The sequence below is a fragment of the Ictidomys tridecemlineatus genome, chromosome 12 (genome assembly GCF_052094955.1).
Source record: "Ictidomys tridecemlineatus isolate mIctTri1 chromosome 12, mIctTri1.hap1, whole genome shotgun sequence".
Taxonomy (NCBI): Eukaryota; Metazoa; Chordata; class Mammalia; order Rodentia; family Sciuridae; genus Ictidomys; species Ictidomys tridecemlineatus.
Window position 1 is genome coordinate 89771221 of NC_135488.1, and position 15050 is coordinate 89786270.

The window sequence follows — 15050 nt, forward strand, 5'->3', positions numbered from 1 at the left end:
TTTCTTACAAAATTATGCCCATATGACATAACATTTTTCCTGGCCCAAGCTCCACCCTATCAACCCCCACCACTATGATGAACACAAGTCAGGCTAAGAACTCAACCCTTCTTAAGTCAGGCTTTTTCATTTCTCTGTCCACAGGCACCAAGTTTGTCTTCTTTTTTTGTGTGTGTTATTATTCTCTCTCTCTCATTCTCTTTTTTGTCTTTGAGCCTTCAACACATTTCAACCCAGCAGAATTCTACTCTCTCTTCAACATCGAGTCCAATTATCCCTGTCTTTTGCAAGGTTCCCCATCCTTTAGCGCAGAACCCCTACTTAAAAATTAACACACACAGAAATATGTAATCTTTGCATTGTAAGCCTCTTCCTCCTCTAACCTGATGTGGGTCTGACACATAACTGGATACTCAGCAAAGGCCTGTGGAATGGCTGGATGGAATTATATACACTGTAAGAATCTGATGTGCTACTGGTGAGATCATCAGGCCTTCCTGATGATGCCAATGCTGTGAACTGCTAATTTTTCTCATTCTTTTAGTGAAATCTGTATCCAGAACCATACTTTTTATTTGAGAAAATATGTGGACTACCTTTTACTAAGAAATCTAAGATATCTTGATGGATTCGCACAAGCTCAATTACAAACCTGTGACAGTGAACTCAGCTGTCAGTCACAAACATCTATTAAGCAAACACCAGGTGCCAGTCCTGTGCTCATTGTCATGGGCAGAGCACAAGTACACAATGGTGTTCTACCTCTTGGAGACATGGTCACTATTGAATATGGGTGGAATTGTCTAAACAGTTTACATTACTGGAGAGTCTGAAGGCCTAGAACTGAATTTTTAGGGATTCTCTTTAATTCCGTTACCAGGCTCTGAATATCTATCTCAGGAAGTCTGACTTCCTGAAAGAAATTTAGTAAAAACTATAAAGAGAATTCTGATTATTCTACAAATTCAAAGGTAACTCAATAGCAAAGGTATTCAAAACCTATGAACATTGCACCTAGACAGGAAGTTAATATAGAGGGGAAAATCCATAAATTACCTTCCAAGGATTTTCTGTTCCAAAAAATTAAAAAAACGGAACAAGCCACATTTCCATTGAATTATTAGGATTTATTAGGATACATAGACTTGTCCTGGAGATGCACTACAAAGCTTTCCATTCATACCCCATTTATTTAAGGTGCTATACGTTATAATAAATATAAGTTAAACCCAATTCTACATGATTAAAGTTAATAGAGATGTCAGAGTACATTAAGACATTATCACAAGAAATACTTTAAAAGGTGTTTGTTCATGTTTTAATTATATCTGCTGGTACAATTTCTAAAGCCTTAAGTTATATAAACATATGCTATAACTCTGAAAGGAGATCCATAGATAAGTGTCAAATATTACCTTTTCATTCACATAGAAAACTCTTATTTTCCGAAATGAATATTTTAGTATTCATATTAATACCTCATAATATTTTAGAATGGAGCTGAGGAAGCTTTAGTTTGCTGGAAAGTTTGTTGAAATCAAGAGAAAAAAGTTTGCTCAGTTGCAAAATGAGAAGCTTAATTTAGACGCTAATAATGAAAGCACCTTTCATTTTTAATGTTTCAGTGTGACAGTTATTTGGTATACATCATTTCATTTGTATTTCATATTAGCCTTATGGGTTACATAATTTTTTCTCCTCTTATATTTGATTGAATTGGAATTCAGAGAGAGAAAGTGACTTCACAAAGTCATATTGCTAAAAGCTATAAATCTGTATTACAAATGCCAATCTAGATCATGATTCTCTGAACAAAAGTACAGACTTCCTACAAAAATTTGCAAAATAACCAAATCCTGAAAACAATAATCCTTTCCTGTAAGATTAAATCTCGGGGTAGGGTTGTGGCTCAGTGGTGGAATGCTCATCTTGCATGTGTGAGGCACTGGGTTCCATCCTCAGCACCACATAAAAGATAAATAAATAAAAAAATTAAAGGTATTAAAAAAGATTACATCTGGGTCAAAAACTAAAATTCTGATGAAGATCTGCTTTTTGAGCACTAACTAAACTACATACAATCCATAGTAAAATAAAATTTTAAAAAAATTAAAAGTCTGCTTACACATTTCCCTCTCTAGTCAATGTGCACTTTAAATGCAGCTCATCCAAAAAAAAAAAAAAAAAGGCTATAATTATCCAAGAATGGTTCTTTTTTTACTGTGTTTGGTCCAGTGGTTCAATTTTGTTAAACAATGTCATTATTTTCATTCTGTAAACTTGCTCTGGTTCTATAAAGCCTAACTGGAGAAAATTTCCATTCCAAATAAGAAATATAAAAGAGAGATAAAGAAAAACACATTTTCACTTCAAATCCAATAAAGTCCATTTTGGTTTTGGTTAATTTTGATTCTAAACTTTAAATTACTGGAATCATTAAATAGCTCAATTGTTCTCTTGTTGATTTTATCTTGTGATGCTTACCTCTCAAGTACCTTGGGTCTTTTCTATTAAGAATATGAGCTACAAAATGATAACTGTTTGATGTGATTGTAACCTAAGTGGAATACTCAGTACTAAGATTTAAACATTCAAATAAGTGGTGTAGTGAAAAGTTCAGTAAGAGTCTACGTCAGTGAATCATTATGTTTTGCAGAGATTGGAAAGCAGTAACAGAGAGCAGGGAACTTGATGTTTTGTTAGTAATAATTTTGCAGTGTGTGTTTGTGTGTGTGTGTGTGTGTGTGTGTGTGTGTGTGTGTGTGTGTGTGGTTCTGGGGATTGAACCCAGGGCTTGTTAATGTGAGTTAAACACCCTACCAACTGAGCTATATCCCCTGCCCAGTAATAATTTTGGATTCATAGTTCATATCAGTTTTAATTTTTATCTGTTGGTATTGGGTATCCAGGAAATATTTCATCATCTAAAGACACTACTCAGCATGCTTACAGGTGTGTCACATAGCTACAAAGCCCCTGTCCAAAATTACTTCTTTTGAATTATGAAAATGGAAAGTAGAAGTATATTTTTAAGGGGAAAACATACATACGTACACACATAATTATTGACCATTTCCACTTAGTGAAAATAGATCATTAACTTTTTTCATCTAGAGGTTGATGAGGATGGATGCAGCATGACTCTGGTCAAGGAAGGAAGAGAAGTGCAGAAAAGGACAATTGCTAAGGATTCCCAGAAAATCTGAGGATACTAGTAAGAGTGTGGGTTGGTTTTGATTAGCTATTACTTTGTTCCTGTGTTTGCTTTTGCTTTTGTGGTTCTAAGGATTGAAGCCCAGAAGGCTGGCGGTGTGTGTGTGGGGGGGTTCTGCCCCTGAGCTATTCAGCCATTTTTTTTACTTTTTTGTTTTGACATAGGGCCTTGCCAAATTGCAGAGGCTGATCTCCAATTGGCAATCTTCCTGCCTCAGCACCCTAGTAACTGGAATTATAGGTGGCTCCTCTGTGCCCCACTGATTGGCTATTATTTTGCCATGGCTCTACATTTAGTGTTTCTGTATTTATAGTAGATTTGTTTTAGGCCAGAGACTCTTCAGGCCATGATTCTCCACAGCCATCCTTACCAAAGGAAGCCTACATTTCCATTAGATTTATAAAGCACTCTCAGCATGATGGATGATGGTGAAATAGCAGAGTTACCAAAGAAAATCATGTATTTCCTTCTGATGTCAGCATCAGAGTGTACTTAATTAAAAAGAGGGTGGGGAGGAAATGTTTTCTATGGAGAATGGTAAATTGGATTTCAGCAGCACCAGAGAAGAAAAATACTAGGATAATGGCAGAGTAAACGAACACCGGGTATGGACTTAGAGTCTAGAGATGAGTTTTAATCCTGATTCTGGCATCCACCATTGAGACATTGGCTAATTTCATTGAGTGTCATTTTGTTCATCTGTGTGATGAGACATGAATAGGAAGATTTCTGTGACAAAGATTGAAATATTTTTATCCTAGACTGAAAAGTAGAGTGTTTGGGAAGGCAAGGACTTCAAGTTTCAGAAATAATTAATGCTATTTTCATGACAAACTTGGGAATGGATAATTAAGAGAAGGGCATGAAACATTGGTATTTGCAAATGATTTAGCAAGAGCAATTATTCGTTAGGGAACAAATACAGAGCTTAGCAAGGTAGCCAGAATGACCTTCCAGGGGAACAACATTAGCAGATGAATCATGAAAATTCATGCAGCAAAATGAGCTGACATGTTATTAATGACTGAAGAGATAATTTCTTCTTTTCAAAACAGACATACAAATGTTTCATATCACAGAATTCAGACAAGAACCTCCAACAGAAAAGAGAGATGGAGAAGGTTACATCTCTGTTAAGAGTGGGAGCCTGGGGGCGGGGCTGGTGGTGGTGGTGTTAGACTTTAGGGAAAATAAACACTTCTAAAAGGGCCAACCCCAAATAGCTCATTCATAGGAAAATATCAAAAGTTCATAATGTTTTTTGGCAACTTAATTGAAAGCTAAAACAAACATTTTTAAATGTCACATTGACAGAAGTGTCATCTCTGAGTCCTTGATCACAGACATCTCCCTGTTCACCTCTCATTACTCAGATGAACAAACTGAGACACAAGGAAATTAGTCACCCCTAATCTCCATGAGAGAATTATGGGTGATTATGTCCTTCATTTCAGTACTTGTGAATTTTCAACAATGAAAAAGTATTTATTTTAATAAACAGGAAAATGCTTTAAGGAAAAGAACTCAGATTCCTTGGAAGCAACAACGCACATTGTTTTCATCATATTCTCTGAAAAAGAACTTAGGAAGTACAGATTTACTAATATGAACTTGTCCATGCTTGCTCATTCTGGCAGTTGATGAGGTTTCATGTGAACAAGGCCAGAAGGCTTCCAAAAGCAAGTTTAGTTTTGTTTAAATTATCAGGGAAAACAAGAACTACAGAGATACATTGAAAATTTATTTTAAAAATAGGTATGTTGTTAATTTCTACTGATGTGCACCTTGATATCAGTAAATTAGGTTTACTGAAATATTTTAGCTTCTGTTCTCTTCCTCCTTGCTCTAATAATAATATAATTATTAACTCAGTGAGTGCTTGTGTTACCAGCCTGATGGACTCTTGTGCTCTCTACCAGAAGAGGCAGTTAGATGTACCAATGTAGCAGGAATAAGGCTCTTTATTGGAGGCTTCTGCTACACACAGAGCACTGAGAATGTCAGACTGGCTCAAGCAAAGGACACAGGTGTACAGCTTCTACAGCGTGTATCTGATAGGCAGAGACCCAGTCTGTTAATGCCATCACACGTGGAGGTGGGGGCTTACTTGCACCTGTGCTCTTCTTCAACATGCTTCTTCATGTCCCAAGTCAGACTCCACCTAGGGGTGTGATTGTATTATGCGAATAAAGGTAACTGCAGATTACTTTAGTGACTACTTTATGCATGTGTTTGCCCTTTGCTGCTTATCCTCTGGGAAGACCCTTGATATTATTTTCAGAACAGAGGCAGACTATTGTCCTGTCTCAGTGGGTCTGATTTTAGTGACTTTGTCTGGTCTGACTCTAGCTTCTTGGTATTTCTTCTGACCACATAGTTTCAGAAGGCTAAGCTGATTTTTCAGCCCCTGTCTCTTGGTATCTTATATTAACTCTATGGCCCTGAAATCTGGTCACCTCTTTTAACTCCCAATAATCTGGTGTCTCTGTTAACCCCACAGGACTGAGCGTTAGCTTGCTTATCTCACTTGCAATGCATTAGATCCTGTCTATTTCCTCATTTAACTTCTTATCCCCTCAACAACCTTATGATACAGACACCATTATTTCATTTTTATAGATGGGAAAACTAAGGTACAGATTAAGTCATTTCCATGAGATCACAGGCATCTCCTTCCAAAAGTCTCAGTTTCTAACTGATACAGTATTATTCCTTTTTATCATAGAAACAGGTAGCATACATTTAGCACCTAAAATGTGCCAGGCTCTGTGTTAAGCATTTTATATGCATTATTAAATTATGTTTGCAGAAATCAGGTTAAATAAATACTATTTTAACCATCTTTCTGAGCAGAAAATTGAGCCACTGTGGGAGTTGATCACTACGATAGGTGCAGGTGGATTTTAAATGATAAGCAAGAACTCTGCGACCTGACTCCCTCTTCTAAGAAAGTATTTTGGGTCCTTTTGTCCCATTAATACCATGAAACTACTCTGATCCATGGTCACATTGACATGATTACCATTAATAATTATTTTATTAACAGAAATAAATTAACACTGAAATAATTTAATAGACTTCCTGGAGAGCTTCTGGGATGCCTCTTCAAGATAAACAGAACTGGGCCCAACTTGCTTTTTTAAACCTATTTTCCACTTGATAGTTAATATACATTTTTATTTGTTATTTATTTTTTTAAAGACTAAGTTTCCATTGTGAAATGCAAATCAAAAATTCAGTTTAAAAATAGATAACATAAAGATACAAACATTGGTTGCTTAATTTGAGATAAATATTAGGTGTAGAATAGAAAAGTGGCACTTAAAAATCATCATCAATTCACTACTTAATGACTTATTTTAGCAATGTTCTAGAAAAATATCTGGCATCCATCTTCATGAATATGCTATACCAAGGCACGAAGAGAAAGATTGGTTTGCTTCTGTATGCTGCGGCTATTACATTGGAAAGGAAAGTAAACAAAAGAAAGAATGAACATTAATTTAAAGACCTAATGTTCATTTCTTGGTGTTCTATTTTTAAAGCTGGTGCCTTTCTGATAGAGATGCTTCCCACTTATTCTAGCTATAGTCCTGTAACATTCCAAGAGTGAGATCCTTGTATTGTTTTCCTCAGAAACTTTTTTATTTTGAACAAAGAAAACTGACAAAGGAAGAAGCACCAAAGATAGAAATAATCTCTGGAAAGTGTCTGATATCAGCTCAGGAATATTCAGAATATTCAGGTGGAAGAGTAATTTTGGAAGGGAGGCCAAAGCAACAATCCCTTTGAAATCCAGCAGATCTATTTTATTTTAATTATACATTCTTATGTGAGGCAGTGGCTAAGTCAGACTGAATAGGCTGTAAAATTGAACTGAAGGTGTTTATGTGTTCAGTTTATACAAACTTTGCCAAGTTTGAGGAATTTGTTAAAACAATTAAGATCTCAAATTATACACAAATAATCTTAAAAATAAGTTCAAGAATACTCATTGGTGTGTGTGTGCTGGGGATAAAATCTAAGGCTTTCTGCATGCTAAACAGGTGCACTACCACTGAGCTACACCCCCAATTCAGGAATAGCAAATACTTCATCATTTTGCTAAAAGTGCCCCTCTTTTAGGATTTGCACAACTACCAAGCCATAAAAAAAAATACACCAAGAACGATTTTGACATATTTTAACACAGAGTCCAATGCTTGATTTACCTTATTTTTCACTGAATGGACAAATTGTTTCAGCATACACACTTAGATAATAAAACCCAGGATCCTTAGCAATTGACCCTCCTTAAGCTGAAGTTTATTGACTGAAGAGGAGGAAAGAAATAGTAAGGTGTAAATTTTATCTGTCACAAAATTATAGTCAAGTTTTAAAGCACCCATATCATTTTCTCTTAGTAAACTTTACTCATGTAATTTTCTTGGTGGCCTTGACAGGGGAGTGGGCATAAGAATGTTTAGCTTATTATTTATTGAAATAGTAACTCTGGATCTCTGAAGTAGCTCCTCAATTGATCAACCATGTCTTGTAGAGAGACAGAAGTTGCTTACAAGGTTTTTCCCTTGAAGACGAAGCTGAAAATTGAATGCTAAAAGAAGAGAGAGAACCAACGAGAAATTATTTGCTCCTGTTTTGTGTTTGAAAAAATGAATTTGTTGCCATTCAGTTTCAAAACTGATCAGAGGAAAATAAAACGGGTCATGGTTATACTAGAAAACCCCCACTGCAGTGCTCTCTAAAATCCCTCTGCTCTCCTGGGAACAGCAGGATTTCAGCTATCTTTACCCCTTGCTCTGCTTGAAGCAATGATTTCAATTACCACTCCATGATACAAACAGATCAGTGCATGGATGACAAGGACTCCTGGAGAATTGCTTTGGTTTAGCTACTTTAACAACTCTCATCTTTGTAGTCTATTTAAATAACAGATAGCTCCATCACTATTTGTCAGGCTCTGTTTCATAACAGGAGCTTCAGGAAAAGCGGGACTTTGGACCACTCTTTGTATCCAGCTGAATGGGGACCTGGCAGAAGTGGGCCTGGGAAGTTAAACATACTAGCCCGTGGGCTCCCTGCTAGTTCAGGGTTCTGTGCTTGGATAATTCATTATATAGGATATGACTCAACAATAGATGTCTGTCCCTTTCTTTCCCTAATGCCAAATCGCCAAGTGACTCACCAATCACTTCTTGAATAGGGAATGAAAGGGTTAAAACGCACCAAAAATTTAAACCAAGTGATACTAAGGCAACTCACAGCAAACTTATCACTCCTTGGAGGTAGAGAGTATTAAATGCCAGCAAGGGTGTTTTAGAGAATGCCTGGGGTGATGGGAAGAAGGATACCAGTTTTGCAAGGGCAGCAGGCATAACCTGTGATTATACTCCTTCTCTTTCCTTTTTAAACCAATGCCATGAAAGAAATGCTGCTTCTGAGATTTTCACTTTTTTATACTTTTTTTATACCAGGCCTAAGGTACCAGAAATGCCTACGTGTCAAAGTACAACATCAATGGTACTTGATCCTGGAGGGGACAGAGCATCCCATGAGAATCATGAAGAAAGGAATGGATTGAGGGCTAGTGGTGCTGACAGACACAGCAATGGCACTTAGCTCTGATGTCAGTGGTTTGCTGTCTCATGACATGCAGCACCCCAGTTTTCTGTTTGGCAGTACTAGCAAAATTTGAAACTCCTTGTTGAAAACTTCAAACGTTTTCTCACCCAAGGAAATGGCCTTTTCTAAAAACTCTGATTTATTTTAAAATTTAAAAAATAAACAGCTCTATTCAGATAAAATTCACATGGTATAGAATTCAATCCATTTAAAATATACAATTCAGTGGATTTTAGTGTATTCTCAAAATTGTGCAACCATCACAAATCAATTTTAGACATTTTATCACCCCAAAATGATATCCCATATCCATTACCTCTGCCCCCTCCATTTGTCCCCAAACCCCTACTAGGCAACCACTGATCAGTTTCTGTCTCTGGATTTGCCTATTCTGGATATTTCATATAAAGGGTATTATACAATATATAACCTCCATGTCTGGCTTCTTTCACTTAGCAGAACTTTTCAAATTTTGTCCATGTTGTAGCATGTATCAGTAGCTCATTCCTTTTTATTCTATTGTGTAGATATAACATATTTTGTTTGTCCATTCATCAGCTGATGGACATTTAGGTTCTTTCCACTTTTGAACCATTGTGAATAATGCTCCTATGAATATTCGTGTGCAAGATTTTATTGTGGACATATGTTTTAAATTTTCTTTGGCACATGCCTAGAGGTATAATCACTGGGTCACATGACAACTCTTACTTTTAAACTTTTGAGGATTTTTTCGAAGTAGCTGCTGTACCTACCATTTTATATTCTTATCAACACTATGTGAAGTTTCTAAATTCTCTTCATTTTCACCAATACTAGTTACTATTTGTCTTTTTTGATTATAGCCATCCTAGTGGGTGTGACTTGATATCTCATTGTCACTTTAACTTGCATTTCTCTGTTGGCTAATAATGCAGAGCATCTTTTCATTCATGTTATTGGCCATTAGCTTCTCTCCTTTGGATAAGTACCTATTCAGATCTTTGCCCATTTGGAGGTCAGGACGTCATTTTAAATTTCAGAGTTTCTTTTGAAGCTTTTCACGTCAGGTATACCATGGATCATATTTATATCTGATGACTCATTCTGTTGCTGGGTTCAAATGTAGTTGATGTGGTTGATCTAGGTCATGGCTCTCTTGAGTGGGAATTGGTGGCTTTCCTGTGGAAAAGTGCAGTCCCACAGCATGGTCTTTCATTGAAAGGCTCAGAGGCTCTCTGTGGGGATGGAAGGGGAGATAAGGCATAATTACCTTCTATGGCAATTGACTTTCATAGTTTTGTTTACTTTGCAGATGTAACCACTGTTGTGAAAAAAAAGAAAAATCACCAGAGTTCCTATCACTTTCTTAAGGAAATTACTCTGCATGAGTGTAAACTCTGCTGCCTGAATACTAAAGGTGTTTTCTCACCTATGCTATTAAGGTTGCCTGCTGAGACCAGCACTTCCTGAAAGGAGAAAACAACTTCAAGTACAGGATACAATCCAGGAAAGAACACAGTGAAGGACAAAGCAAAATATTTCCCCTGCATTTCTACCTAGATCGCTAATGCAATCTAAAATTTAGTTTGACTATGGCTTTCTCAAAATTCTTTCTATTCTTTTAAAGATCTGGACATACATGCTGGTACTGCATTAGCCAGTTCCCAGTCCTGGCTGCACGTTGAAATCACCTGAAAAACTTTTTTAAAAACTATATTCATGCTGGGTACCCAAACAAAAGCAGTCATTTAGCTCATCTGGAGTGGGCCCAGGCATTTATAGTTTGCATTGCTCCCATGGGTGATGCTAACATGCAGACAGTTCTGAAATACGAACTCTACTCTATCACTAGTCTTAATTTATAATTATATTAAACCTAATAAAAGAACCCATTAGCCCTTCTATCAGTGCTTCTTGGGCTTCAACATGCAGAGGAATCATCTGGGAATCTTGTTAAAATGTAGATTCTGATTCCATGGGTCAGGAATGGGTCTAAGATTTGGCAATTCTAACAAGCAATCCTGGTAAGGCTGAGGCTGCTGGTTAGCTACTCAAAGTCCTCAAGGTTAGTGAGTCTCTACGGGTTTATGACACTTTTCAATTAAGCCTGCATCTTCTTAAGGATTTAACTTTCTAAGGTGACCATTATGGAATATAATATGTACTGCAATCCTTTCAAAAAAAGAATTGAAAGTCTATTTTTGTTCATATATATAGTCGGGCTTTGTTAATATAAAACTAAATAAATCTCTATATTAATTTGAAATAATGATCTAGATTTTTTAAAGTGGTCATTAGAAAAACTGTGCAGTTGAATGAATAAGGGAGCTGATGGTTGATTGATGGTCACATGATTGAGGTAGTGGTCCTTGAAGCTAGTCACCTTGTGACCTTGGAAGTTAATGAAAGTCATTGTTTTCTCTGTAAATTGTAGATAGTAATGATTATTTCTGTGGCTGTTAGAATAATCTACCTATGTGTTGGAACCTTTGAAGAATTGCAAACTGCCCATCATTCCACTGACCTCAGAGTATGCCTAAAGGAAGTTCTTAAAAACAAAACAAACAAAAAAGCCATTGTAGCGCCTAAATATGTGCAATCCTGGCTCAAATCTTTTGTGTACGGATTTAGAAAGGAGTCTTCTCTCTAATCCTCCAGCTTATCTTTTTCTTCCAACATCAAGGAGAGTCTTAGGGATAAGAAACTCTTGTAGGACAAATTGAGGCTTAAATTGAAAAGGAGACTCTGTTACCACTTCACCTTAATAATGAGAGACTAAAATAAAGTTTGAAGAGATTTTCTTTTTCCATCTCCACTCATGAAACCGGGTCTTTCTTTCCTTCCTCACTGAGTAGTGCCTGAATCACCACTAAATTTAAGGAGTCTTTCTTAGTCTGTTTGAAGCTCTTGGGTCCTTGGAGGCCCATCAGATGAGAGAAAGATTGAAAAGTAAAGTGTAGATGTTGGTTTGGTATCCTCACATGAAAGGTACCGCAAAGATCAAAAGAAATGATCAGTATTTTTCCACTAAATAATTTTATCTTTCTTAACTAATTTTTTTTCTAGAAATGGAATCAAAATGTACTTCCATAAAATTTTTGGCCATATTGAGAAATATTTTAATGCTGTCATAAGATTTAAACTGCTTTGCTAGTTTCCAGAAAAAAAAATATGGTACAATGTTCAACTTTAAGTAGTTACATTAAAAATTGAGTTTTCATTATCTTCTTTGTAATAATTGTGATGGTTGAAAGAGCATGATACCAGTTTTCCTATTTTTTTTCCTTATCAGTGCAATAATAATACAGGGGTCATACTTGGATGAAAAGCCCATCTACCAAACAGTTTCAGTCTTTTTTATTGTTGTTGTTAACCTGTCAGTTTAAGGAAATAACAACAGCCATCTGACTGCTTCACTGTTGGTGAACAGAACAGCCATCATGGATGTATGTTATGAGGGAGATGGAGTTCCTTTGACATGGGATTGGTGTGATGATGAGGCCCGCTGAAGGATCTTCAAGTTCCCTCAGTCCCGGAGATTTTCTTTCTACTGTAGAAGTGTGAGGAACCGAGGCATACCTCTGCTTTTTATCAACCCAGTATACCTGGAGTCCTCATCAAACCAACCCCATCTCGTGTAACATCTACTGTGATGGAAGAAGTGGCAGTAGAATTTTCTTTAGCCATTAGGCTCTGGAAGGTGAGAAGAAGGCATCCCAAGGATGTGTTCCTTTAAAAATGACATTGGTTCATTCATCCTTACTTGGGGAAAAAATAATTCTATGCAGATGCAAATGATAACACTACCCTGACTTCTGGTTTTACCTCTCTTGGTTAAGAGGGCTAGTTCATAAGGACTGATTGCTTCATCCTGCCACTTTAGATCGACTGAAATGTCCTTTAACAATCATGTTTCCTATTAATAGATTTACTGTGCAAGAGAAGCTAAATCAATATATGATTTCATGGCTCCTCTTGTCAGGGGCATTATTGATTCCATTACTGATGACTTTGAAATGATATGCCATTATGCAAATGCCATCTATTTTAGATATCTTTACAAGGCACCTACAGATGTACTTTTTTCTTCATCTTTCATTTGCCTGTCTCATGATTATCAAATACTGGAATATTTTCTGAAGATTATGAGCCCAGTGAATACTGATACTCCAGATAAAATATAAATGCTTACTTTCGTTATGCAAACAAATTATATGGGGCTGTATAACTCTCACACTTATCACTTCTCAACGTATAGAAAACAAAATTACTACAACAATTAAGAATTAAATTCTATTTTATTTTCCAGAGATTAGAAACAATATTTTGTTTAGTTGTTTCTGTTCATTTGTGAATAAGTGGTTATATTGCCCAGGGAGCATAAAACTTCGCTATACACTCATCCCACTGGTAACACCATTCAATCATCCCGACTTTGCTTTCTTTATTTCTATAATCAATGAAATAGGAGACACAGGGTGGACTAGGAATACACACTGGTATCACTCTTTTCAACTACCACAATGATACAAAATATGTGAGGAAAACTTACTTATTTTATGTAAATACTTAAACAATGTATTTTAAAGTTAAATTTTTTGAAAACTAGCAAAGCAGCTCTAAGTCTTATAATATAACATTAAAGTATTTCTCAATATGGCCACATTTTTAATGGCTCACTTTCTAGGGGGAAAAACACATCTGGTTAAAAAAGATGAAATGTTTTTAAGTAATACAATAAGAATGTTGCAACATGACTCTCACAATGAAGTGTCTCAGTTCAATGTATCCCATGATAAAATGCCTTGACAATGAATGTTGAGCTATCAGTCCCAAGGTGAGTAGTATGGCCTTTCATACCCCTCACTCCCTTGGTCTTACATGCTGGTAGCTTCAGTAAAGATGTGCAATTACACTTTTTTGAGGGGTGGGGAGGTGTACCAGGGATTGAATCCAGGGTCACTCAACCACTGAACCACATCCCCAGCCCTATTTTGTATTTTATTTAGAGACAGGGTCCCACTGAGTTGCTTAGTGCCTTGCTTCTGCTAAGAATGGCTTTGAACTTGTGATCCTCTTGCCTCACCCTCCCAAGCCACTGGGATTACAATCATGCACCACTGTGCCCAGCTACAATTATACTTTTAAGATCTCAAGACAGTAAGGTAGAAAGTAATACCTAAAATGCATAAATTTTAATAACAAAGAGACATTTGTTAGGTTTTATAGGGTAAATTTGATCTAATTTATAAAATCAAATTTAGTTCTGAAATAGAAAGTAAAATAACATGTGTCCTCTTAGCTTTTTTCAATATTTTATATTTTTCAGATATGAACAAATAATTAACTATCTCAGGTTAATCAGGTCAAACTGATTTTTAAAATATATACAAAATAAATAAGTGAATTCCAGAAACTTAGTTCTAAATTTTAGACAGGAACTGTTCACAGTATACATGTACTTGGACTTTGTCTTACTTCATTTATAGTTTTCTAGAATAAATAATTGTTGCTTTTGTCATTTATAACTGTTATTCTAGTATTAGTCTTTGAGGAAAGAGTTGAGAGAGAAAAGGCACTCTCAGGAGTTCCCACTTCTTAGGAGCAAGAAATCAGGACTTTAGCATCATGCAGCAAGATCTGGAGCTGAGGAAAACAGAGTTATATTATGAGGCTCCAAAAACCAGAATCAATCACTTGATTTCACTTCTACAATGCTAAGCCAAGAAAGCAAGACTTCAACATTTGCCCATTGGGGGTTGGAAAAAAACAAAAGAATTAAAAGCAACTTCTAACTTCACACTAGAAAAGATGTTCTTAGCATGCCTAAGTCTAAATGAAACTTGAAGTCTTTTATCAATAAAATAAAAACAAGACAATAAACCACTTTCCTTCCCGAAGACCTAGAAAACTCAACCAAGATTAAAGAATGTTCAGACCATTAAAACTTTATGTCTATACAGACATATTGTTGCAAAAACTATAATCAAAAGTGGTTTTGGCCAGTATTCTTAATTTTTTTTCCAAGAAGAATCAGCATCTGGGAACGTTTTTTAGATATTTTTTAGCATATTTGAATATGCTCTAATACAGGTCCTTAATTACTTAAAAGATAACAATGGATTTATTCATTTTCAGAGTCATGGAGGCTTACTGGAAGTTGGAATTTGCATAATAGTTGCATTTGTCCTACCTGCCTGTCTGTCAATCACAGCTGTAGGACCACAAAGCA

General features: G+C 36.1%; 1 protein-coding gene across 10 annotated transcripts in view; it reads left to right on the top strand.

The window, feature by feature from the left end:
- Positions 1-15050, top strand: part of Slc8a1 (solute carrier family 8 member A1) — a 360712-nt gene that overhangs the window by 280375 nt on the left and 65287 nt on the right. The window lies entirely within an intron of this gene.